Below are 25,860 nucleotides of genomic sequence, written 5' to 3'. Positions count from 1 at the left end.
GAGCCGCAGGTGCCTCTTACACATTCTACATTACCGATGTGCTGGGGAGCGCGAGTGCTAAGCCATTTGTGACTGTGGTGCATTTTCACTTAGGTGGAAAGTGAGTGGCCACCTTACAGGGTTTGATGTCTCCCATCCCTGGCTTCATGTTCTGGACACTGTGGCACCACCAAAGCTTCTGAGGGGAAACAGCTTCTGGGTGCTGAGGCAGCAGCACGCCTGAGGATCCTGTGACACTGGGATAACTGCTGAGTCCAGGGTGGGGGTGGCAACTTCATACTTCTTGACACGTAGCTGAAGCTACCAGGAAATCTTCCAGAAAAATCTACCAAGAACAACAGGACCAGGCCCAGCCCAGGGCAGCAAGGTCAGAGCTTTGCCCCACCTGATTTGTGACCTCCCTGTGCCTTGCCTCTCATCTCCACACCATCTGAGTCCCACACAGAAGCAGCAGCCCTGGGGCCTCTGCCTCCAGTGGAGCCCTCACTCACTCTTTGCTGGAAGAAGAGTTGTTGTCCTCTACAGCCCAGAATGAGGCGTAGCCCTGCATAAGGGCTTGGCAGTGAGTCAGGCACAGAATCCAGAGGTCAGCCCTGATCCCACGTGAAGCAGGTGGGACCCTGCGGCAATACTGTGCTGTTCTTGCTCTTTGCTGGGGGCACCCTCGATGTTCCAGGAGCAATGGCTTTGGGGAGGTCTGTGCTCTTCCCCAGGGCTCTGGCACCAGAGGCCTGATCCAGGCACTGCTGATGACCCCAGAATTCTTCCACCTCCTACAAGCCTTGCAAGTCCAACTTGCTTCCTGACTTCATTCCTGCAAACTCACCATGATTGTCTTAGTCCCTCCCACTCCTTTTCAGCTCACTCTCCAGGGCCAGCTCAGCTACATCTAGGATCCCTTCCCTGAGACAGGCAGCCCCCAGAAGCCCAATCTCCCAACTGCCCTCCTGTTCATTCCCGATAAATGTGAACACTAGGCTGGCGCCGTGGCTCACTAGGCTAATCCTCCGCCTAGCAGCGCCAGCACACCGGGCTCTAGTCCCGGTCGGGGCGCCGGATTCTGTCCCGGTTGCCCCTCTTCCAGGCCAGCTCTCTGCTGTGGCCAGGGAGTGCAGTGGAGGATGGCCCAGGTGCTTGGGCCCTGCACCCCATGGGAGACCAGGAAAAGCACCTGGCTCCTGGCTCCTGCCATTGGATCAGCGCGGTGCGCCGGCCGCGGCGGCCATTGGAGGGTGAACCAACGGCAAAGGAAGACCTTTCTCTCTGTCTCTCTCTCTCACTGTCCACTCTGCCTGTCCAAAAAAAAAAAAAAAAAAAAATGTGAACACTGACTGTGAGCTTACAGTACACCAGACACAGTGTCAAGGGCTTGTAAACAAGATCTCATTTAATCCTATTAAGCAGAACTCCTGGCACATGGTGGGACTTCCATGATCACTCAATGGACAAATCCTCACAATATTTTGTGGAAGATGCTATTGATATCTCTGTTCCACAGATAAGAACATGAAGGATTGGAGATGTTAACTAAACAGCCCAAGATCACAAAGGCAAAAGTGGCAGAGCCGGGATTCCAAAGTCAGGTCTGCCTGTGTATGCACTACAATTTATTGGCTCATTCAATGAATTGTAATCCACTGTTACTATGCGGCACAAAGGATGCAACCAAGATTAAAATAGACCTAAGCTCTGCCTCACAGTTTACAGATGGTTGTGAGGGAGACACATAAGGAATGTCGATGTACGACGCATCCTGGTAAAAGCTAATGGACAAGTGAAAGCAGGAAGGAGATGGAGGTGTCATTTAGATGGGGTGAGCATGGAGGCTCCCCAGAGAAGGAGATGGGTGAGAAAGACCTGAAGGAGGTTTGGGAAACAACTCAAAAATCCAAGAGCAGAACCTTTGACATCAAAGAGCATCAGTTACAAAGGCCCTGGGGCTGGAGGGTTCCTGGAGTGTTCTAGGAACAAGGAGGCCAGATCAGAGCAGTCTCTGAGGGACAGAGTGGTGGGAGCCAGAGAGTAGCAGGGGCCAGGTCCCATAGGGCCCTGGGGCTTTGTCCAGAGAGGCAGGAGCTCTGAGTGCCATGGAATCACTGGGAGACTGTGAGGGCAGGCATGGCATGGCTTCGTTTGCTGGTTTTCATACGATGATGCTGGCTGCTACCTGGAGACTTGGGGTAGCGAGCAAATGCTTCTGCAAGGAGAGCAGCTGGATGGCTCTGGCAGCAATCTGCATAGGAGGTTTGATGGCCTGGATTAGCACAGTGGCAGTAGAGGGAAGGAAAGTGACTGATTTGGGATGTGTTTCCCAGATGGAGCTGTAGAATTCCAGACCCCTGTGCCTAGGTGCCCCTTAGACACTGCAAGTTCCCCTGGCACTGTAGACTCATCACATCTAAATCTGAATTCATTGCCTTTGCCCAAGAAATCTTTCCAGCTTCCTTCTCTGTCAAGACCACACCCAGCTTGAGTTAACCAAGCCACGAATCAGGAGATCGTCGATGAACTAGGTGTTCACCTCCCATCTCCCGTCAGCCTCTGCACCCCAGCCATCCCGCTCTGACCTTGCCCACAACGTGCTGTGCTTCCGTTCAGCCCCACAGCCCTCTGGCCTGGACTCTCTGAAGTTTCCCTCCTCTTCCCTGTGTTCAGCAAACCCTGCATAGCACCAGATTAATCTTTGTGGGGGACAGAACACATCCACGTAAACACATTCTAAGACCCTCTGTTGCCTGTTAAGTCCAAATTCTCAGGCTCAGAGGTATTCAGAAAAATATAACATTGGCCACATATGTAAGTTTACATTTATGTGATGAATTCAAGAAATCCTTGAACATATAATCAATATTAAAAAGTATGAGTGACACAGTTTTTGTTGTTTTTGTGTATGCTGTCTTCAACATCTGGTGAACATATAATCAATATTAAAAAGTATGAGTGACACAGTTTTTGTTGTTTTTGTGTGTGCTGTCTTCAACATCTGGTGTCTGTTTTATGTCACAACACATCTCTGGATCAACTCAATTTCAAGTACTCAGTAGCAACATGCAGCTACCAAAGTGGACAGGGCCACTCTGGCCTCTGAGCCCCAACCCCCTACCCAGGTCTCTCCACCTCCTCCCCAGCCTCATCCCTGTCCCCCACCACCTGTTCCTTGCACCCCAGCTGATCTTACCAATTTGTAGTACCCCAAACACACCATGCGAGCTCATGCCTAGTTCACTGAAAGGTGGTGTGCAGGCTTGAACTGGCTCTCAAGAACCCATTGAGCACATTTCTTCCCCATTCCCTGTTCAGAGATGCCATACTGGCAGTTTGCAGTCAGCTGCAGCGGAAGAATTTACACTACCAAAATTACGTAAAATCAGTATTTTTGACTTTTTGTGGGAGGGGAGATGAGTAATTAGACATTAACAGCATTAATGCACTGCACATAATGCAACTCCTCTGTAAAGTTCTTCTCCCACCCCTACTCTCTAGATAAACTCAGCCACCCAGTTACATGTGTACATTTGCCCTGAGAAAGCTGAGTCTATGTTTCTGTACCCAATGCCTGCTATGTGGTAGAGCTCCTCCTTCCTCCTCTGTTTTTTCTATTTTTCCCTTCAAAGTCCTAGTGTTGTTATTATTGTATATAAAGAATGGACATTTAAAATATAAGCTGAAGCAGGCTTTGGCAGAGCAGTTAAGACAGTGCTTGGGGTGCCCATGTCCCCTATTGGAGTGCCTAGCTTTAAGTCTTGGCTCTGCTTTCAATTCCAGCTTTCTGCTAATGTTCACCCTGGGAGGTAGAAGCAGATGGATCAAGTATTTGGGCCCAAGCCACCTCCATGAGAGACCCAGATGGAGTTCCAGGCTCCTAGCTTCAGCCTAGCCCAGCCCCAGCTGTTACAAGCTTTTGGGGAGTGAACCAGCAGATGGAACATCTGTCTCACTGTCTCTGTGTCTGTCTGTCTCTCTGTCTTTCAAAGAAATAAAAATTAACACACATTTCTTCAATATATGTATCTCAAAAGTAAAATCTACCTGGATATGAATCTTGCTTCCTCTCCTCACTGGCATTGTAGCCTCTGCAAGATACTTAACTGTAATGAAAATTAGTTTAAAAACACATTCACCCAGGGCCTGTGCTGTGGCGTAGCAGGTAAAGACACGGCCTGCAACACTGGCATTCCATTTGGGCACTGGTTCAATTCCTGACTGCTCCTCTTCCAATCCAGCTCCTTGCTCAGAAGCCTGGGACAGCAGTAGAAGATGGCCCAAGTACCTGAGCCCCTGCACCCACATGGAAGACCCAGAAGAAGCCCCTGGCTCCTGGCTTTGGACTGGTCTATTTCCAGTTCTTGTGACCTTTTCAGTAGTGAACCACTGAATGAAAGATCTTGTTCTCTGTTCTCTCCTTTCTCTCTCTCTCTCTCTCTCTTCCATTCAAATAAATATATCTTTAAAAAAAATCACAGCAGAAATAGTATGAGGATTACATCATATAAATTGTTTAGTCCAGAGCCTGCACACACTAGACACTCAAAAATGTTTAGGTGTTATTAAGTGTTTAAACATTTGTCACTTGTACAAAGTAGTTACCCAAAACCATTTTGTTGAAATGTACATTGAATGAAATTTCAGAAATTCCTTGAGTCCAATTCAAAGGGTATATGAGTCAGAATTCCAGCTGGATACAGATGGCACATACACTCAACGGGCTGACTAAGAAGAGCCTATTAAAGACTACTTACAAAGTCTGGGCAGGGCTGAGGGAACCCCATAGTTGGAAGCAATCTATGAGCACCTCTAAGCCTAAAAATGCAAGGACAGGGGGCACTTAGCTGAGCCCAGGGAGAACTGTAGCCCAGGGAAAGGTCAATCCGTAGGAGCTGCCACCTTCCACACAGGAAACCAGCAGCTGTCAGACTACCAAGGGGGCCCACCTGGTGTTCCATCAGCTCTCTGGAACATCCGCCCAGGCTCCCCATTGTCCCAACCCAACTGCAAGCCTGAGGACAAGAGGCCCTGGTACAGTCCCTGCACTTGGGTGGTGACCGGGTGGAGACAGTGGCCGTGGTGGCCCAAATTGAGACTCACAAGCACAGAGACTCTTCATATAGGATTGAACCTCCCTCGGCCTACAGGATACAGGATCCAGTCTCGCTTCCACACCAAGGATAACCATAGGCATTGTTTCTCTTGTTTCAGCCTTGAAGAAAACAAACACTAAGCATTTATAGAGGCTGCTTGGTTACCTTATCCACAAGTGCGCTTCCTCAAATACAAGGAAATTGGTTTTACTCTACAAACTGTCTACTTGCTTGGCATCTAGCCATCCTTTAAGGTAGGCAGCTCTTCCCAATGCACTACAACAGAAATACTTTGTGTCTGAAACGGTTCTTTACAGAACTGGAAAAGAACTGAGATAGATTAGATAAATGATAGATAGCTATCCTTAATTATATTTTAGATATATAGATAAGGATATGTATGTGTATAAACACACAGAGAGACCCTTATTATATTACTCATATAGCATTTTTGCCTTTACCATTGATCATCATGAGTCTTTTCATTTTTCCCCTGTGGTACCCTTTTCAACCCACCATCATTCTGCAAAAATGGCCTATCAAATACCCTCCTGATGGCCGAAGACTCGTTAAAATGTTGGTATGATTATCTTTGCTTCTTGTGTAGGCCCAGAGAAAGATTTGTTGTTTTCTTGGAAAGGTGTGGAAGGAGGCTATAATCATTTCATGGTTCTGTTCTGCAAGTTCTCCAGCTTCTCCACAAATCCCTCATGCTGGAGGGGATGGCTATAGCCAGGAGATCAATTTCACTGCCCTCCTTGTCTCCAGTGTGTTGGTCCCAGTCTCCCTCTATCCCCATTAGCAATTTCTAGAAGCAAGGGCTGAAGCCCATTCCACAGCAAATGGGGGAGGGGGGTTGGCGCAGGCAGGCTACATACAAGGAATCCAGATCCAAGCACATTTTGACTCTTCGAGTACAATGTCAGCCCCAGAAGGCAGGGCCACATCTCTCTCCTCACCCACTGTCTGAAGTGCAGGTGCTCAGTACTTTGGGAGCATGAACAAATGAATAAAGGCACACAATGCATCAAACACCTGAAGGCACTGGAGAGCTTCTTTCTCACAGGAGACAACTGAGAGTACTGTATTATTTCAAATAATCACAGTGGACAGGTCTGGTACACGCCACTGCTTCCCATCCAACATGATGGCTCCTTCATCAAGCCATTTTGCTTCACCTTTGCCATGCCCTTGCCCGAGACTGGACCCACATGGGCTGCCATGAGCAAGAGCCCCTCTCCCCACCATCGATGAACTCACCTGTATTCCTGTGTCTCTAACATTGATCTTGGCCCAGAAAATTTCCCCTTCTGATCCGAAGGTCTGCAGCCACTTGGAGGACTGAGTGTGCTTCTGAAGCTTCTCTTAGAGTAACTATGGTTGGGATCTAAGAAACCATGTCTGCCCCAGAGCCACCACCTGCTAGTGTTGGTCTCCATGGCCTAGGGGACTGCAGCTCCTAGGGCATCCATGGTCTGGGTGGATGCCTGTCCAGTCTGAAGCTGCCCCTGAACATCAAGGCCTCAGCTGTAAAGTGGTTCTCAGCTGAGTTTCCTTTTCCTCCCTCCAACCTGCCCCCATGAGCTCCTGGACACTCACAGTGTGAGAGCCCCTGGACACCCTGGCGTGAGAGCCCCAGAGGAGGGTGAGGCAGCCCTACCCCCTGTCATCCAGTTCCTCACTGTCTAGCTCTCCTGGCCTGCACTCAGAACTGACATGGTCTGGGCCCTCTGCTGCCCCTGCTTGCCCCAGCTGCCCTCTCTAGCAGAGATAGCTATGGAGTAAGCAAAGCCCTGCATGTAAAGTGTATTGCCTTCTTGCAAGCTCTCATCTCACTCATTTTTAGGGGTTAACTCTTATCAATGACTCCTGTGTGTTGGCTTTGGGATGATGTCACATTCAAGAACCCCAAGACAATATCCAAAATGTAATCTAAAAGGAATTCCATTCTGTAGTCAGGGCTCAAGCAAGTCATTATGGAGAATAAACATCGGTAGGAACTCCTAACATTGACTAAATACTAAATCCTTGTTCCTTTCCTGTCTCCTGTGCTCATCTGGCACCGGTGTGGCTGCCTCACATTCATGAAGAAGAACCTCTATTCCTCGCCTTGGGAGCTTCCTTGGTCCTCCAAGCCCATTCTCCTCCTCCCCCAGGAATTTGCTACGTAGCTTGCCCCAGCTTCGCAGCAATAAGAAAGCTTTCTTCTTTGTAAGAGGAGAGAAGGCAGGGGCTCAATTCAAGATTTCTCTTTAGGGACCCGGGAGAGAGGGAGAAGTGAATATCCCACCAAACAGTAACAACTCACCACCAGTTAGATGTTCTCCAGAATAGGTCTGGCCTCTTTATTTTATTAGTCACTAACTACATTTTCAACTGATGGTTGTGATGTTTAAAGTACCACATCAACACTCTCCACCCCAGCCTGGTACCCGATCCTGCTAGCTGGGCAGGCGGCTGCTCACCAACAAGGCTGTGGTGAGGCCGAGTGGGTGGACTTTGTGTGAAAGAGGCAGGAATGGCTGCAATGACTTCATGGCTCTGCCTTCTGTGCAAGGGCCCATTCATCCAACCATTCATTCATTCAGCCAATCAACCAAGATCTTCTGTGCATGCTTAGTCCAGGCCTCAGCTGAGAGGAATAAGCCTCAGTCCTCATCTGCAAGGTGCTCACCTGCAGTAGGGGAGATAATCATGTGACCACATTAGACACTACATAATTTGGTGGCGTTACAACACAGTAGCAAGAGACCATGGGGCCACTGGGACAATACAACTAACCTTGATATGGAATAGAGATGTGTCAACCAGAGGCGGCTTCCCAGAGGAGGTGATACTTGATCTGTATCAAAAAAGAAAAATGGGGGCAGGCATTTGAAGCATCCAATACCAAAGTGTCTGAGTTGGAGTCTTCACTCCACTTTCAATTCCAGCTTCCTGATGACAAGCACCCTGGGATGCACTGGTGGTGGCTCAAGTAGTTGGACTCCTGTGACCTGTATTGAGTTCCTGGCTCCTGGCTTTAGTTTGGCCCATCCCTGACTGCTGTAGGCATTAGGGGAAATAAACCAGTGGATGGAAGATCTCTCTCTTTCTCTTTCTCTCTCTCTCTTTTCCTCTCTCTTTCTCTCTCTCTCCTTCTCTCCCTTCCCTCTGCTGTCTTTCCAATAAATAAAATTTCACGTAAAGATAGAAGTCTTTCAGATAAAGAGCGGAGAATAGGTATTTCAGGAAGGAGTCACAGAATGGGCAGTGTCAGTTAATGTAAAGAAGGCGCTACCTGGGGGTAACGATGAAAATTCGGAAGAAGCTGGAGGTATGTGACCCAGATGCAAAAATGTGAAGGACCTTCAGAAACCTTCGAAGTGGAGAAAAAATTAAAAATTCAATCATCTACAATCACCTACATTTATTAAATATTACGTAAAGTAAGACATGGTGGAAATCCCCCTCTCCCTCCCAAAGCCACACCCCATCAAGGGAAGCACTGCTAACAGTGTGGTGAGTGCCTTTTCCTAAAGGAATGTAGGTATTTATATGTGTGCATATGTAAATCACATTTTAAAAAGAAAAACCCAAGGCTCCTATGTCTATTGACCACAACTTTAGTTTTTTTCAGTTCATAACACGTTTTTTCAAGTCCGTTTGTACAGCCCTCTTGTAATTTTTAACCAGCCAGGAGGAACCAGTGAAGGACTTCAAGCTTGGGAATGAGTGGATCAGGTGGTTTGCGTAGAGGCTGGGGGCGGGGCAGAAGAGGCCCTGGGCGGAGTCCACTCAGGGAGGAGAGGACGCGAACGCTGTGGAAGAGGACACAGGGTGAGGTTTGAAAATGGTTTCCCAGGCGGAGTCTGCAGGATTGTGACAGGGGACAGGGAGGTCGTGACAGTGGTGGGCGAAAGTTCATTTCGCTCTGGGCGACAGAAGCTGCTCAAAGCGGCTCCAGAAGAAACGTTTCAAGGGAGGATTCAGGAACCAAGTACAGCCAGAATGGCCTGGAGCCCAGGACCAGAAAGCTCTCTTTAGTAGAGACGGCTGGCCCTCGCCTCGCCTCCCCTCTGCAGGTCTGCTTGTCCCTGCAACCGGCGGCTCCACGCCGGAAGCTCTGCCTTAGATCAGGCCAACCTGGTGTACCTGCGATCAAGTTCTGGGGACGCCTGGCCAGCGTGTGTGCTCCGAATTTCCCGGTCATACAACACTGGTGGAAAACCTCTAGTCTGGGTCCCTGAGGCGCCATTTCCAGATTTCTGGGAGAGAGGATGTGATTGGCCCAGCCGGGTCTGGTGCTCACTCTAGTCCAGTCAGCTGTGACCGCAGTGGCCGGGTCTGGTGGTCACTCTGGTCCAGTCAGCTGGGACCGCAGTGGCCGGGTCTGGTGGTCACTCTGGTCCAGTCAGCTGGGACCGCAGCGGCAGAGCCCAGACACAATAAACATGGCGGGGGCCCAGCCTCAGTAGAGGAAGTGGAAGGGGAGGAGGGAGAGGGAGCAGGTGATTTTGTGGTACCCCACGGCACAGGCAAATCAGGTCTCCTGTTTCTCTCTTGCCCCCTGGCTTCCAGTGCCACTGGCGCGGGTCCCATCACTACCATCCCCGTGTGAAAGGGCCAAGGGAGGGAGTGACTTCGTCCCTCGCCCTCACTGGCGCGTGGCCTCCCTCCTCCACAGGACCCCGTGCCGCCTGCCCGTCCCCACGGCTCAGAGCCATTTAAGCAAATCCAGATGACAAGACGTGGGTCTCCCGGGAAATGGAAGCCAAAGCTGCGAAATATTGCAGCGGAACCGACTCCTGGTTTGTCATCAGAATGAGTAACTGCCAGTGAGTTGTGGTTTCATCCTCGTATTTCCATCCCGATTTGGGGGAGGAAGGGGCTGGGAAAGCGCTGACGGCAGGAATTTGGATCCGAGGGAAGCGGGTCGTTTGTTGTGTCTTCCCCCATATTTAGCTACCCGTTGTTAGGCAGTTCCGCCCACCCATCAAAAACTCCCGCAGTGGAGCGCTCCTCACCCCACGCAGGACGGCCCAGAAGGGGAACCTTGGCTACATTCAAAGCAACCTGAGGCCAGTCACATGCGAGTTCTGTTTCTCACTCCTCCGACTCAAAGTCCGATTCCTCCGCGGGCGTGGGGCTCCCTGGAACCCTCAAACCTCAAGATCAGCCCAGGAGTGGGTGTGAAACCAGAGCCGGCGTGGTCCGTCCTACCAAGTCCTGGCTCCTCTGTTACTATCTTAGTTCTCCACCACAGCCTCAGCAATGTTTGTGCTCTCTGCCTACTTGTAATAATAATTTATGGCTGTGTTTTCAAGAGAATGTTTTCCGTTTTGTTTTTACTTCCCTAGACAAGCTAAGGAGGTAGGCCAGGACGCAGGACTTGCTTGAGACTCGGAAGACTTTATATCAGGCCCCAGATCTGCCGAGGACTAGTGTTGTAGCCTTCAGTAAGTGACTTTGCTTCCTTCCCCCGGCTCCCATGGCTCGAGTTAGATTTCTATTACTGTATCCATCACATGCCCGCGGCCACCAGAAAGCTTCTGAACTTCAGGTTAGGCTTTTGCCTGTCTGGTAACAAGCGCTCTGCCTAAGACCAATAGCAAATGTCCCAACATATGAGAATTTAACATCTCAGTCTATGGGACAATTATATCAAACTGTAAATCTTAAGCAGGACAATTCATGTTATTTGTAAACAACAAAGGATGATAAAGCAGATCTTTTAGGTGATAGATAACTTTTCAAAAATATGTGATTCTAGGAGCCGGTGCTGTGGCATAGCAGGTAAAGCTGCCGCCTGCTGTGCTGGCATCCTGTTGGCGCAGGTTTGAGTCCCGGCTGCTCCACTTCCAGTCCAGCTCTCTGCTATGGCCTGGGAAAGCCATGGATGATGCCCCCCCTGCACCTGTGTGGGAGACTAGGAGGAGGCTCCTGGCAGCTTCAGATCAGCTCAGCAAGTTGCTGCCATCTGGGGAGTGAACCAGTGGGTGGAAGACCTCTCTCTCTCTCTGCCTTTGCCTCTCTGTAACTCTGCCTTTCAAATAAACAAATAAATCTTTTTAAAAATATGTGATTCTATTAAATTATTTTTACTTCATATTTGAAAAGTTTAAGGTAGGGGTCTTGGGGGAAAAGAAGATTTCTCACTCGCAAGATTTTATTGCTCACACACTCACTATTTCTACCATAAGCCTCTGTTCTCACCTGTGGTATTCTCATCCAGCTGGTTATATTGTTTAGTGATTGATATATTTGCTGTAAAGGATGATATTTTAAAATCAGGTTTTCTCGGCCTCTGCACTACAGACATCTGAAGTCAGATAATTTTTGTTGGGGGGGGGTGGTTCCTGTATATGTAGGATTTTAAAAGCACCTCCTGCCCTCTACCCACTAGAGCCCAGTAGCAGCCTCCCCTTGTAGCAACAGCCAAAGATGTCTCCAGACATGTCCAAGTGTCTCTTCCTTCCCTGTTGAAATTTTGACTTACACTTTTTTCCTTGCATCTCTGTTATGAATTTCCTCAATATTTTAAATGTATGAGCTTGGGTTGTTTTTTAAAAGATTTATTTTATTTAGTTGGAAAGTGAGTGACAGAGGAAGAAGGAGAGAAAGGGAGAGAAGAGATCTTCCATCTACTGGTTCACTTCCCCAATACCTATAATTACCAGGGCTTGACCAGGCTGAAGCCAGGAGCTAGGATCCAGGGTCTCCTACGCGAGTGGCAAGGACCCAAGCACTTGAGCCATCATCTGCTGCTTTCCTAAGTGCATTAACTGGAAGTTGGAGAGCAAGTGGACAAAGTGGGATTCAAACCAGCACTCTGCTATAAGATGCTGGTGTCATAGGCAGAAGCTTAACCTGCTAAGCCACAACAGTAGCCCTGCGTGTGGAATTCTGACGTGTTGCCAAATAAGACAGCTCTGAGTTCTGCTGAAAGCACCCATCACTGACTTGGGTATGAAGACATGTCTGTCCTTCGATACATCTGATCACTAGAGAAAATCTCCTGGCTTGCCAAGGAAATTTCCCCTAGCCCAGTCATTCTAGCCAAAAATTTAAAGATCAATCTTAGAATTCCATTCACTGTTTCTTCCAAGAAGCAAGTGAGTGTGTTTCCCTGGGCTGGGGTGGCCTCCTTCACAGAGTTCCTGGGGTGATCACATAATCCAGGCTGCACTTTGAGCCTCACTGCCCTGGGGGAAACGTAGGTTTATAGCGTGTGTACAGCTGGGTTTAGTCACTTAGAATTTCCACCAAGCGCAAGTCTCTTCAAATGAACTCTACCTGCTTCCCTTATTACAGAGGTACCGTTACTCCTCACCACCCTGCCTTTTTCTGCATTGAGTGTCTTCAGAGACTTACCCCAAGGCACAGGGAATGATATAAGCTTTCTGTCCCCATGATGGGTGGAGCCAGTGTGACAGTCTTCTTGCTACTGTCAAGATGTCTTCTCTCCTACTAGTCTCTTGTTTGCCCTGCTTTAAACAGCACTGAAGCCTGTGGTTTTCCTGGCATGTTCTCCAAGGTGCAACAGCTGTTAATAGCCTCTACTTGTTTGCCTATGAATGTAGTTAAAGCTAAAATGACTGCATACAAATGCTGCTCAGTCTTCTGGATACCTGTGATACTGGCACTCACTTAATAAATGCCTCTCTACCTGCTAGAAAGGATGCTGTGCCATCAGTTCAAAATGACCCTAGGTACCATGCACACAGCTCCTATTTCTGCTTAAGAAACCACAGTCTTAGAGACAGCAAAGCATGGGACTCTCTGTCATCTATTGCAATGCACACATTGAATGCCCAGTATCTGGCACATAACACTTCTGCAGTTGCTTTTGGCAAGTAAGTCTGATAGCCCAAGACTGCTGTCTTTACAAAACAGTTGATATTCTAAAAATGAATTGACAGCTAAGAAGACAGGGGAGTAGATCATAGGATCCCATCTGAGGAGGAAATTTGGGCTGTTTAAAGTATCCTACACATTTCAAAACAATTTCTCTTCTCATTGACAACTACCACCACCACGTTAAGCACTTACTTAGTGCTTTATATATATTATCATATTGGAACTTCATGACAATTCCAGTGAGGTTTTATTGGGAAAAAAAGTCTTACTATCTCTATTTTGCAGATGAAGAAGCTGAAATCCAGAGATGTTATGTAAACTTGATCATGGACACACAGTTGTTTTGTAACAAACTTAGGAATCTGTCCAAAGTCCAAGAATGTGAGATAGCAGATGTCAGCATCCAGATCACGGATTTCTATGAAACACTGAAGCAGAGTGAAGCGCTTCTGGTCTAATTCCCACAACTATCGCATTAAGAAAAGAAGTCCTAAAAACATCTCCTGAAGCGGTATGAAAAATACAAGATAAACAGTTGTTAAGATCTGGATCTTAATCCCTACCTCACAACATTCTAGCTGAATGAACAGGGACAATTGATTTCTCATACTGAGCATAGGTTCCCTCACCTAAAATGGCATTATGGGGCTATTGTAATTATGTGTTGACTATGATGCTCTACAAAAATGTAGTTTGGCCATAAGTATTTCCCAAGAGTTTCATCACCAAATCATGGGAAGAACCTGGCTCTTCCCTGCTCAAGTAAAGTTGAGGCTGTCCAAAAGCTATGTTCTGTTTCCCATCTTATCAGCAATGACACATGGGGAATGAGTGTATCAGGCCATGGGCTCTAATAAGCTGACCACACTTAGAACATAGTAACCATAAGGAGAGTACAAACAGAATCAAGGGCTTGTCTCCAAGTGGCTGGCCAGCACCCAGGAGCTTGGGAATACTGGGTTAGCCTCAGACTGTGGCTGGAAGGAAAAGTCTCAGCTCCAAAGTTAGTTGCTTCCACAAAAGTAAACCAAAATGAGTCATGTGAGGATGGAGAAACCACCAGAGACAGCTTTCCATGTGAGGACCAAGATAAGGAATAAAAGCTGGAGAGAGAACTCTTAAGAACCTGGGTGGCTGATGTTTTCATCTGAGTGAGTCAATGTGCAAGATGTGTGGCAGAACATGTGATGTGAGTATGTGTGTTCATGCTCATTTGCAATGGAGGAAAATTTTGAGTATTTTTCTGCTTCCTCTTTGATTGGTTTGCCCACTGTTCCTTCACATAGTCTTAATAGACTAGAAATTTATACAATATTATTCTTAAAGAGTGAGCCTATATTAATTATATTAGTTAATATTACAAAATCGCTCTTTAAAAAGTTTAGACCAATTCAGTGTTTTTCTTGCAAACAGGGTATAAGAGGTTCTGTTTTCTTCACCAATGCCAATGTTTGGCAATATTATTATTTCTATTTTAATGTTAAAAGTAATACCTACATGTGATGAAATTAGTGTAATAAAGTACAGATAGTACTATAGTACCATTTAAATAGCATAGTACAGAACACTATGAGACGTCTCCTTCTCTCTTCAGTCCACTCCACTCCCTATTGTAGCCAACTTTAACCAATTCTGGTTTCACTTTTTTGGTAGTTAGCACAGAATATTAGGTAATATGTTTATACCACTGTTTTTATTTGTCAACTGTTGATAGTATCTATTGACTCCTGACATGTGAATGTAACCAGTGCATGGCCAACTGCTGTGTGCCCACAGTAGGTAAATGTTGGGAGTGAAGGAGGAGGGTGCTTCAAGCAGGCATCCTGATAGCTAACCCACTCTCCATTCTTACTTTCCTTTTCCCTTAACCTAGAGCTTAGCACTGTGTTAGTCAAGGTCCTCCCTAGACACAGAACCAATAGGTATATTGGAAAATAAGTAGTATAAGGAATTCTCTTATGATACCAAAGCTGAGAAGGTCCATGATCTTCCATCTGCAAGCTGGAGACCAGCAAAGCTGGTGGTGTCTCCAGTCCCCTGAGAACCAGGGGATCCAGTGCTGGAAATCCCAGTCCAACTCAAGAGGCAGGCAGGAAGCCAGAGGGGCGAGCTCTCCTTTCTGCACATTTTGTCCTACTCAAGTCCTCAACAGACTGGATCCCACTCACTCACCCACATTCAGGAAAACAATCCACTTTACTGAATCCATTGCATCAATTCTAATTTCATGTAGAAACCCCACACAGACACAACCAGAGATAGTGTTTGAACCAGGTCCCTCTTGCAGAGGTCTGGTTGATTCACATTAGCCATCACAGTGCTCTCCAATGCCCTTGGGGAGCTAGCTCCCCTTCCCAGAAAGGTGGCTCTCTTCCCATTCAGCATTCTCCCCTCACTCAGACCCTACTTATCCCTGTGTGGTTTATTTGGCAACACAATACTATTTGTTTTCTATCTTCCAAACCCCACCTGCTGCACTCTGTACCACTGTGGATTTTGTACATCTTACTGCCATTTCAGTGGGCTTTTTAGTGGGAGAGAAGGAAATATGTGGACCCACTTCATTCTCTGGATTAGAATTCCCAAATGGTACTGTTAAACATTTTAAACTTTGGGAGCAAAAACTTCATGTCTCGTTTTTACCCTGCCTTTCTGTAATTATTAGTGAGGCTGAGTTTGTCATATTTGGTTAGCCATCCAAATTTCTCCTTCTGTGGACTGCCTGCTTATAGAATGAATGATTCTACATGCCAGGCAAGTCCAAAAGGGATTTTACTGCAGCTCTTGGCACAGACATCTTAAGTTGCAGAGGTACCTGTGAATTTTTTTTTTTTTTTTTTTTTGAACAGGCAGAGTGGACAGTGAGAGAGAGAGACAGAGAGAAAGGTCTTCCTTTGCCGTTGGTTCACCCTCCAATGGCCGCCGCGGCCAGCACGCTGTAGCCGGTGCACCACGCTGATCCAATGGCAGGAGCCAGGTGCTTATCCTGGTTTCCCATGGGGTGCAGGGCCCAAGCACTTGGGCCATCCTCCACTGCACTCCCTGGCCACAGCAGAGAGCTGGCCTGGAAGAGGGGCAACCGGGACAGAATCCGGCGCCCCGACCGGGACTAGAACCCGGTGTGCCAGTGCCGCACGGCCTTGTGAACTTTTAATTTCTGTGAGCAGTGACTCTAATTCTTCTGTGAGTTATTAACCTGCGAAGTAAAAAAATTAAAAAAAAAGAACTGTTGAGAAAGTAAGAGAACATGCTCCCCGCTCTGATAGTCTCTCCTTAAGTCACGTGTCCATCCTGCCACCCACCTGACTTCTGACCCCCACACATTTCTCTGCCTTCAGAGTTGTCCAGTGTGGAACTTATGATGGGAGCCACCTCCGCTCGCCCATAGAAATCCTTCAGGACGTGCCAGGCTAGTACCCCTTCCTGAGGCACGTGAATGTGACACGAAAGGCCCAGAGTTGTACCAAGTCCCAAAGCTGGTGCTCACAGGGACAGGCAACCGAAACCCACTTTGCTACTAACCTAGTGTAAGGAGTTAAATGGTGCTTAAAAGACTCCACTTTGACAAGTTTTTCAGATTTTCCTCTCTTGGAGCCCCACGCCTGATGCTGTGGCAGGAGGTTTCTGACTTAAATAACTCTTGCTATGCTCTCTGTCTGCCGTGGAAATTCTTCTAGGTGAGACATGAACTGAGGTCACCTTCGTCACTGTGTCCCCATAACACTAGCACCCCCTTTGCAGCTCAGAATCATGCTCATGGTGGCTTATGTCAGCAGCTTGAGGACACCTTGGACAAATCTCTTTTGCCAGCCATTGCTGAAAATTAGCCCTTGGGGAAATGAAAGCCATGATGCTGGAAAACTTCAAGTCATATGTGTGCGTCTTGGAGGCTTATTTTAAGGAAGACAAGGAAATTTAATGCACTCATGCAATGAAGTAGGCAGAGCTGGGGATTCGGGAGCCACATCCTCCATCTCAGCCCGGCCAGGACGCCAGGGACGTGACTCTGTGGCAGAAAGCTTGTGCAGCCGGGGCTTGGGAGGGCCTCTTCCTGCACTTGCCTAATGCACTCACAGTCTTGTGGAATCTAGGAGGGAGGAGGAGGAGGAAGGGGAATGGTGGTGGCCTTTAATGAAGAAGGAGAGGTGCTTGGGAAGCCACAAATTTGATCTTCAACCAACTCGTCACAGGAAGAAATGCTACCTATGGAAACTCAGAATGCAACCCAAACAGGAAAAGCCCAGTAAGATCACAGATTCTTGGAAGTTGGGGTGGGGGTTGGGGGGAGGGCTCTTTTGCTACCCTCAAGGCCAAGGCCCATAGTAGGTATCTGTATTAGTTTGCTAGGGGCTGCCCCAGACTGGGTGGCACAAACAATAGACATTTTTTTCTCAGTTTCTGGGGGTCCAAGTTCAAGGTGTTGCCCAGGTTGGGTTCTGGTGGGGACTTCCTGGCTCGCAGAGGCCACCTTCTCGGCATGTCCTCACATGACCTTTCCTTTCTCTGCGTGCAGAGACAGCTCTGATGCCCCTTCCTCTTCTTGCAAGGATACCAGGCCTTTCAGAGGAGGGCCCCACCCTATGACCTCACTGAAATTTAATTATCTCCTCGAAACTCCCGTTTCCAAATATGGTTACCTCGGGGATTAGAGTGGCAACATGTGGATTTGGGAATGACGTAATGCAGTCCACACTGGTACTGAATAAGTGCCTAAGGTCAATTAACTAGTTATTACCCTGACTGCTTTCTAGCATATACAGGAGCACTAATTTTTAAGTCACACTGTGGAGGAATGTGGCTTAAGACTCTTTCTTGTCCTTCTTACTCCTTCCTCAAAGTGGATGTCGTTGCTAATATGATTGCACTAACAGGGTCACAAAGGGTGCCAGGGACTCACTTCCCATTACTCAACCAATATCCATACGTCCATGACCAGCCACCACCCCATCCTCACCTTGTTGTGGGTTAGGCTGGGCCTAAAATAATATTCTGGGTTTTTGTCTTTTACTTAGAGAATAATTCTGAGTACCGGCACAAACAGCATGCAGCCTGATAAGGCTTATTTACAAAGTGAGGATACACGGGCACACGAGGGCTTCATTTAGGGGTAGTGGACCAGGAAAGGTGAGAGGGGACTTTTATACTCTGCTCACAGACCACTGAGGGACATTGGCAACGTACAGGCCATCCCCACTCAGTGAGACATGAGGGCACTACAGACGGTTGTGGGAGATGGAATTAAAGGATATGTGAAAAAGTTCATGGAAAATGCATATTATGGAGAAACTGCACATGGATTTCAAACATGTTTTGCACCAAAATAAACATATTTTATAGCTCCAGTTTCCATGAACTTGTTGAAGTCCACTCATAGGCGCCGTGAGAGGAGGGGCCTACCAGGTAAGAGAGCACCGAAGCAGCTTCTTCCATCTCTGAAGGAATGAGAAGGCTTCCCCAGGAAGAAGAAGGTTCTCAGTCCTGATGCGGGAGTCAGACACCCGGAGGAAGAGGGGGGCAAGAGGCATGCCACACCAGGCAGCAGGGCTTTCTAGCTCCAAAAGAGCAGAACAAGGGTGGCCCCTTTGCAGCCCTCTGTGTGGCTGGGTGTGCTTTGAGGTAGAGTATCAAAGTGGCAGGTTGGGAGAAAGGCAGAGAATGAGGGGCCAGCATTTTGGCATAGTGAGTAAAACCACTGCCTCCAGTGCCAGCATCCCATATAGGTGCCAGTTCAAGTCCCAGCTGCTCCATTTCCAATCCAGCTCCCTGCTAATGTGCTTAGAAAAGCAGAGGAGGATGGCCCAAGTCCTTGGGCCTCAGTACCTACGTGGAGACTCAGATGTAGCTCCTGACTCCTGGTTTCAGCCTGGCCCAGCCCTGGCCATTGCTACCATTTGGGGAGTGAATCAGCAGATATGGAAGATCTCTCTCTCTCCCTCCCTCTCTCTCTGTAACTTCGTCTTTCAAATAAATAAAATAAATATTAAAAAAAAAAGTGGAGGATGAGCCTGGACAGCAACCTGGGGGCCAGATCCCAGGGGAGCATCTTTCAGGACTGTTAGGGAATCTGCATTTTTACACTAAGGGAAACAAACAGGTGGTCACTGAAGAACCAAAGTGACTCTATTTTAAAACAAACAAACAAAAAAAGCAGCCTCCGTTTCCCATAGCGGACACGAGTCCTTGTAAAAGTAGGCATTCAGGCATTCCCAAAATGTCAAAGCTTACCAGGGACAGCTAGCTCGGTAGACCAAGGACAGCACAGTAGAGATTGCTAAACAAAGTAACTCCCTGCGCCCAGAGCTCCTGTGCTGTATGTAACTCTTTTTTCCTGCTGATGTAGCCCTTTTTTCCTTTAAAAACTCTCCCAAACAAAGACCAGGGCCTCACTCCTTCCTCCGCTGTGCTGGTTGGTTGGTTGCTTGGTTGGATGGGGTCCCTGTCGCAGCTTGTACTCCTGAATAAACCTTGCTTTTGTAGTTTGGTGTGATCAACTCTCTGGGGGTCTCTGTGGGGATCTAACGATCTGGGCACAACACACTAAGGGTTGTAGGTGAGAGAGGCCCAGGGACTCACTGTCTAGATGAGTAAGAAAGCACTGGGGACCTGGGCCGAGGGGCTGGGACAGGAAGATACTGACATGATCCAAGAGACCAGACTTCAACTGGGAGCACGGGCAGTGGGGGTGGGGCAGGGGGTAAGAGCAAGAACTGTTGAAGAGGACTGGGCTGGGCTTGTGGTTGAGTGGGTACTGCCGGTATAGGCCGGAGCTTGGGCCCAGAGGTGAGGACAGCACCATTCACCTGGGTGGGCCTGGGTGGGAAGAAGAGTGAACACACTGTTGGGGTGTGCTTAGTCTAGGGGCCTACAAATCTCCAGCAGAGAAGTTTGGGTTCCAGGGTCAAGGACTCAGAGGAGAGGTCTGGCTTGGTGATACGGCTTGGAAGCCCCTGGCATAAAGGGGTGGTATTTGATAGCATGGAAGCATGTAGGGTCACCTGTGGGAGGAGGCAGAAGTCTGATGTCATTTGACAGTTGAGGAAACTGAGGCTGGTCCAAGCTCTCACCGCTGGTGCACAGCAGAGCTGGCTGGGGCTAGGCCTTCCGACTCCATGCCCTGCATCCTCCCTCCATTTCCAAAGCTGGAAATGAGCCTGGGCTGCACCTGGGAGCCAGCAGGTTTTAGCTCTGTAGTTCCTTTGCTTTCCCTGAAGGAAACAACAGCCCTAGGTAGGTAAAAGCCTGGGCAGGTTACTCTCAGGAGGCTGGGGTCCAAACACCCACCTGGAAGATAGGCTGGCATGGGGTAGGCAGAAAATGCACACGTTTGCCGGCATACTCACCCTCTCTTCTCATCCTTGTGGCTGCCCTGCAGGGCGTCCCACACTGCCCTGCCTCCTTCCCCAGACTCTGCCTGCGTCAGGCCCTTTGCATACCTCCCCTCTTTGTGAAATATGTCTCAGGCCCATTCTGTCTCCATTCTAGAATCGTAGTTCTCTCGTCGACCATGTGACAAAGCAACTCCTGCTAAGATGGGGACTGATTGGTCAGTGAGAATTCCATCCCATGGTGCCCTCTGCTTCTAACCAGAATTCCTGGAGACGTGTAAGTAGCATCGCTGAAGGCGCAAATATCGAGCAGTTTTGTTGCTCATTGAGGAAAGCATAGGCGTATAAGCAGGAGAGGAAGCAAAGGAGAAAGCTGGGGGCCAGATCGCCACGGGTGCGTTTCGTATCGCGTTAAGCTGTTTGGATTTCAGTTTGCTCAACATGGTGAGGCTGGGGCTGCTGGCTCACACACCCTGCTTGTTCTGACAACTGACGAGAACCTGGAAGAACCACCGGTATGCCCTTGGCTGCCGGGCCAGGACGGAAACCCACTCTGAAAGCATGTTTACCCAGGCGCAAGTTGCAAACTCCTTTGGGTGAGGGAGGGGTTCTCTCCCTTGGCAAAATGTAATTTGCTATTTCCAAGTTAATAAAAAGAGAGGGGAAAAAAGCTGACAAACAACAAGTAAAAAGTCCTCTAAAGGAAGTACAAACTTGGACAGAGTGAAGAACATTTGCAAAAGAGCCTGTCCCGCTGTCTGGTTCCAGCCTGGCCAGAGTGAAGCCACAGTGACCCCAGGGTCATGGCAGGAGGAGGCTGCTGGGGTTTGGGTTTGGAGGAGGCGTGGGGCAGCAGTGTCTCCCAAGGGCTGAAGCATGCTGCCCGCCCCTCTCCTGGAACCCTGGGGACACTGCTGGACCGCAGACGGTGGTGCAATATCAGCCCCGTTCCTGCGCTGCAGATGGCAGAGGCCAGCGCCGTGGGGTTGAGGGAAATGGAGTTCGTGTACGCACAAGCTCTGCTTTAGGAGTGGAATCATCAAGGCGTCCAGCTTCACTCCCACCAGTCGGTGCCTGAATTCCCTCAGCAAACATTCTCGCCAAGCGGGCGGCGTGAGGCCAGGGCTTGAATAACCCCTGTGACAAAAGGGAGCCTTTTGTGTATTTGGACAGTTCTGCCTGGAAGGGAGCTCTTACTGAGCTCAAACGCCCTCGTTACTGCAAGCGCTCCGCGGGGGGTGATCCTTTGTCCATGGAATACATCTCTGCCCAATCCAGGTGTTCAGACCCCAGCTCTGCTACAGTGTGGATGGGCCGCCCTGGAACTCCAAGCACAAGCAAGAGGGTACATTTTAAACTCAGTCACGTCAATAGTCACATCAAATGTAAGTACTTTAAACATCCCGATTAAAAGGCAGAGATTGTCAGATTGGATTAAAATTTTTGAAAAAGCAAAATACAACTAAATACTGCCTCCAAGAACCCAATGTATGTAAAAGACACGAGTAAATGAAAAGGTAAAGGATATAGAGTAATCAGAAGATGGCTAGAGTGGCTATATCAACATCAGAAAAAGCAGATGCTATTGCATAGAATATAACCAGAGATGAAGAGAATATTTGATTTGATTATAAAGGTGTTGAATTATCAGAAGGATACAGGAATGGTAAGTGTCAATTTCCCTAACTGACCCTCAAAGTAAATGAAACAAATGTGGATAAAATTACAAGAAGAAATTGAAAAATCCACAATTATAATCAGACATGTCAACACCTCCCTCTTTGTAGATGATAGAAGTAGAAGCAAATATGGGGGCCAGCCCTGTGGTATAGCGGGTAAAGCTGCTGCCTGCAGTGCCAGCCTCCCATACGAGGGCCAGTTCGAGTCTCCCAAGTCCTTGGGCCCTGCAGCCATGTGGGAAGACCTGGAGGAGGCTCCTGGCTTCTGGTCTTCGTATTGGTACAGCTTTGGCCACTGTGGTCAACTGGGGAGTGAACCAGCAGATGAAAGACCTCTCTCTCTCTCTCTGCCTCTCCTTCCCTCTCTATGTAACTCTGCCTTTCAAATAAATAAATAAATCTTTAAAAAAAAAAGAAGAAAGCAAATATGTAGAAATATTGAGAGCCTGTTTGGAGGTTCTAGCAGGGGAGCGCAGCTACTCATATACCCTTGACAGGGTATATACTTGACAGGGTATATGAGTAGCTCTCTAGCTACTTCCTCTAGCGGGGTAGGTCGTCCTCTTCCACCGAGTGCGCAGCTTCGGGAGGGACGCACATGGAGCTGTGAGGGAGGAAGGGGACACCCGCCTAGCCAGCCAGATCAACCAAATCAACCCTGGCTATCAATGGGGTGACAGATGTCACAGCTAGATCGCCCTCACATCCAATAATAACTGGTGAGTATAAAACATAAAAAGGATAGTTAAAACATTGGCTCTACAAAATAACCTTTAAATTGTAATTGCTGCTGAAAATAGAATCCTCCTATACTTAAGGAAAACTGGTGCCATTACAAAATGAGACCTTGTGCCATAAATGCAGCTAAATATAAATATTAGTTCCCAAATTAATGCTAAGTAGGAAAACTTGTAGTAACCAGTGTCATTTCATTCTAAATTATGTAGTATGATCAAACATGATCATCTAGAATTTTTATATTTTTCTTTGTACAAAGGTTGTGTATTCTGGGTGTTTTTTAAAAGGGAAATATTTCAAATCCCACAAATTGACACTTTCTATATCAATCTTCAATGGACTAAGCTTTTTTTTTTTCTCAGTTATCTCTGAAATTTCTTTAAATTATAGACTTAACAGAGAAACTGGATTGCTTTTGTATATAAGACTGCTGCCATCTGAAATGCTGTCACAAATACTGGGGGGGGGGTTATCTTGTATATGATATTCTTACAGGTAATAATGCATGAGCTTATTTTATAAACTCTTGGACTATGTATTTGACATGTAAAATATGTACAGTATTAATGTCAACCATCTCTTAAAGTTAGCCTATAAATATTGTTGTATAATTTGGTCAGAAATATTTGGACTAAGTAGTACCACTTGGTTCAAGATTTTCTTCAGTGCCATTTAGCAAACCAACTGTCTTTAGTCTATGCAACTAGCAAGGAATTAATACAACAGAATACTTCATGGCTTCCACACTTGAAATTTCACAGGAGGGGTTCCTTCCCAACTTCTCTGGAACCCGGTCCAGCAAAATTAGAGGAAAGGCCCTAAGATTTATTTCTGTTAGGAAAAGCCAATGTTTCCAGGCTAAAGAGTTGAATCTACTAAAATTAACGAATAGTGTCTACTACCTCAGACCTGCAGAGTTTGCAGTGCTGGGACTGTCATCTGTGCTTATTTGTGGGGTAGTTGAATAAAATCGGGCAGCTGAAATTTTCAGTTCCATGTGCTTCCTAAATAAAACACAGAAGTAGTTACTGTGAATTGAGTTGCACACAAAGTAGGAACTGTCCTGCACGTATTTTTTGTAAACATGACATTTGCCAACGAGGTACATGCCATCCAATTTTCTGTGGGTCATACCATTGTATAAAGCAACAGAACTGAAGGGGAGAAACAATCTTTGTACACACTGAATTGCTTTGCATGGTCTCTTGAGATAATTGGTGTAAGAATATTGACTTTTTTTATATTTGGAAACATCAAATAAAAACAGAAATGATAAAAAAAAAAAAGAAATATTGACAACTTGAATGACACTGTCAACCAATTTGATCCAGTTGACATTCAGAGAACATTCCACCAGAACAGCAACAACAGTGGCAAACCAGAATACACATTACTTTCAAGGGAACGTAGAACATTTTCAGAGACAGATCATATTCTGGGCCAGAACACAAGCCTCAATACATTTAAAAGGATTTCAGTCATATAAAATATGTTCTCTGATTAAAATGTAATTAAATTAGACATCAATAGTAACATCAAAAAGCTCTCTGGAAAATTCCTCAAATATTTGGAAACTAAATTTTAAACTTATAAATAACCCTTAGAGCAAAAAAGAAATCACAAAGGAAATTAGAATGCATTTTGAAATGAATAATAATGAAAATACAACATGTATGGGATGAGGTGCACAGAGTATACAGAGAGAAATTTATAGCACTAAATGCTCATATTAGAAAAGAAAAGGGGCCGGCACTGTGGCACAGCAGGTAAGCCACCCTCTTCAGCTCCAGCATCCCATTTGGGCAATGGTTTGAATCCCAGCTGCTCCACTTCTGATCCAGCTCTCTGCTAATGCACCTGGGGAAGCAGTGGAGGATGGCCCAAGTCCTTGGGCCCCTGCACCCACATGGGAAAACCAGAAGAAGTTCCTGACTCCTAGCTTCAGCCAGGCCCAACCCCAGCTGTTGTGTCCATTTGGGGACTGAACCAGAGGATAGAAGATCTCTCTCTCTCTCTCTCTCTCTCTCTCTCTCCCCCCCTCTCTCTCTCTCTGTAACTCTGACATTCAAATAAATAAAAGAAATCTTTAAATTAAAGGAAAAAGATCTCAAGTCATGAACTTTGGCTTTGATCCTCACTAGGCTAATCCTCCGCCTGCCACGCCGGCACCCCGGGTTCTAGTCCCGGTTGGGGCGCTGGTTCTGTCCTGGTTGCTCCTCTTCCAGTCCAGCTCTCTGCTGTGGCCCAGGAAGGCAGTGGAGGATGGCCCAACTCCTTGGGCTCTGCACCCACATGGGAAACCAGGAGGAGGCACCTGGCTCCTGGCTCCTGGCTCCCGGCTTTGGATCAGCGCAGTATGCCGGCCATAGCAGCCATTTCGGGGGTGAGCCAACAGAGGGAAGACCTTTCTCTCTGTCTTTCTCTCTCACTGTCTAACTCTGCCTGTCAAAAAAAAAAAAAAAAAAAAAAGAAAGAAAGAAAGAAAGAGAAAGAAAAATTAGAATAAGAAGAGAAAATTCAGAGCAATGTAAGATGAAGAAATAAAAAATAAAAATTATATTTTAAGAAATCAATAAGGACATAGGATAAAAGGTACTAACCTAAGTAATTTCTGAAATGAGTGATGTCTGTAAGACTTAAAGCAAAAGGAATGGGACAGAGCACTGTATTCTAGTTGATAGTGACTTCCCATGGGCTACAGCTTAGCAATTTTAATATCACTATACACATTTAGTGGAATTGAATGAGTAAATAAATAAACGGTGGATAGTGGAAAGCAGATTTTTCATTGGTGGGAAGTTTCAGAAAAGCAATGAGAAGAGGCTAGTAAAACATTAAATTTGGAGACATCAGCATGAACTCACGTTTTGCTTACTGTAGTTCTAGATGGCTGTGTGTGTGTGCATACACTTAAGCGAGTCAGTATCCACACATGAACTCTACTTTGCCACACAATTAGGCCTAGAAGTAATGATCCTCAGTAGGAACAAGCACACAAACACCCAGATCTCCTTCAATGCCATTCTCTGATCAGAAGAAGTCAAGGCTCCTTGGAAACACTGCTGCTTCTAGCACTCAGAGAGAAATAAACAAGATTAGCCTGGATCATCTTGGAGTGCTAGGGAGTGAGTTTTCAAAAATAAAAAACAACAACTCCACAATGATGGGAGTGGCTCAGAGAGACATAGGAGGCAATTGAAA

The 25,860-nt window shown here is 47.0% G+C and overlaps 2 long non-coding RNA genes across 6 annotated transcripts in view; one reads left to right on the top strand and one right to left on the bottom strand.

Moving 5' to 3' along the window:
* Positions 1 to 7,392: 7,392 nt before the first annotated feature.
* The window catches only part of LOC127493417 (uncharacterized), a 63,326-nt gene continuing 44,858 nt past the window's right edge, over positions 7,393 to 25,860 (bottom strand). For 3 of the 5 annotated variants that reach the window (XR_016237179.1, XR_016237180.1, XR_016237178.1), the window contains 2 exons: positions 7,860 to 7,920; positions 7,393 to 7,752 (listed from right to left, as the gene is read on the bottom strand). This is a non-coding gene — a long non-coding RNA (uncharacterized LOC127493417). Of the gene's footprint in view, positions 7,753 to 7,859; positions 7,921 to 8,358; positions 8,437 to 25,860 lie in introns of all 5 variants that reach the window. The other 2 variants (XR_016237181.1, XR_016237182.1) reach the window with 1 other exon arrangement.
* Positions 9,563 to 11,110, top strand: LOC103350119 (uncharacterized). Its single transcript, XR_016236724.1, has 3 exons — positions 9,563 to 9,895; positions 10,418 to 10,516; positions 10,831 to 11,110. It is a non-coding gene; the product is annotated as an uncharacterized LOC103350119 (long non-coding RNA).

Source organism: Oryctolagus cuniculus, chromosome 7, assembly GCF_051225735.1.
Source record: "Oryctolagus cuniculus isolate XC-2025 breed Fujian yellow rabbit chromosome 7, ASM5122573v1, whole genome shotgun sequence".
NCBI lineage: Eukaryota > Metazoa > Chordata > Mammalia > Lagomorpha > Leporidae > Oryctolagus > Oryctolagus cuniculus.
This window is presented reverse-complemented; position numbering and strand designations above follow the sequence as displayed.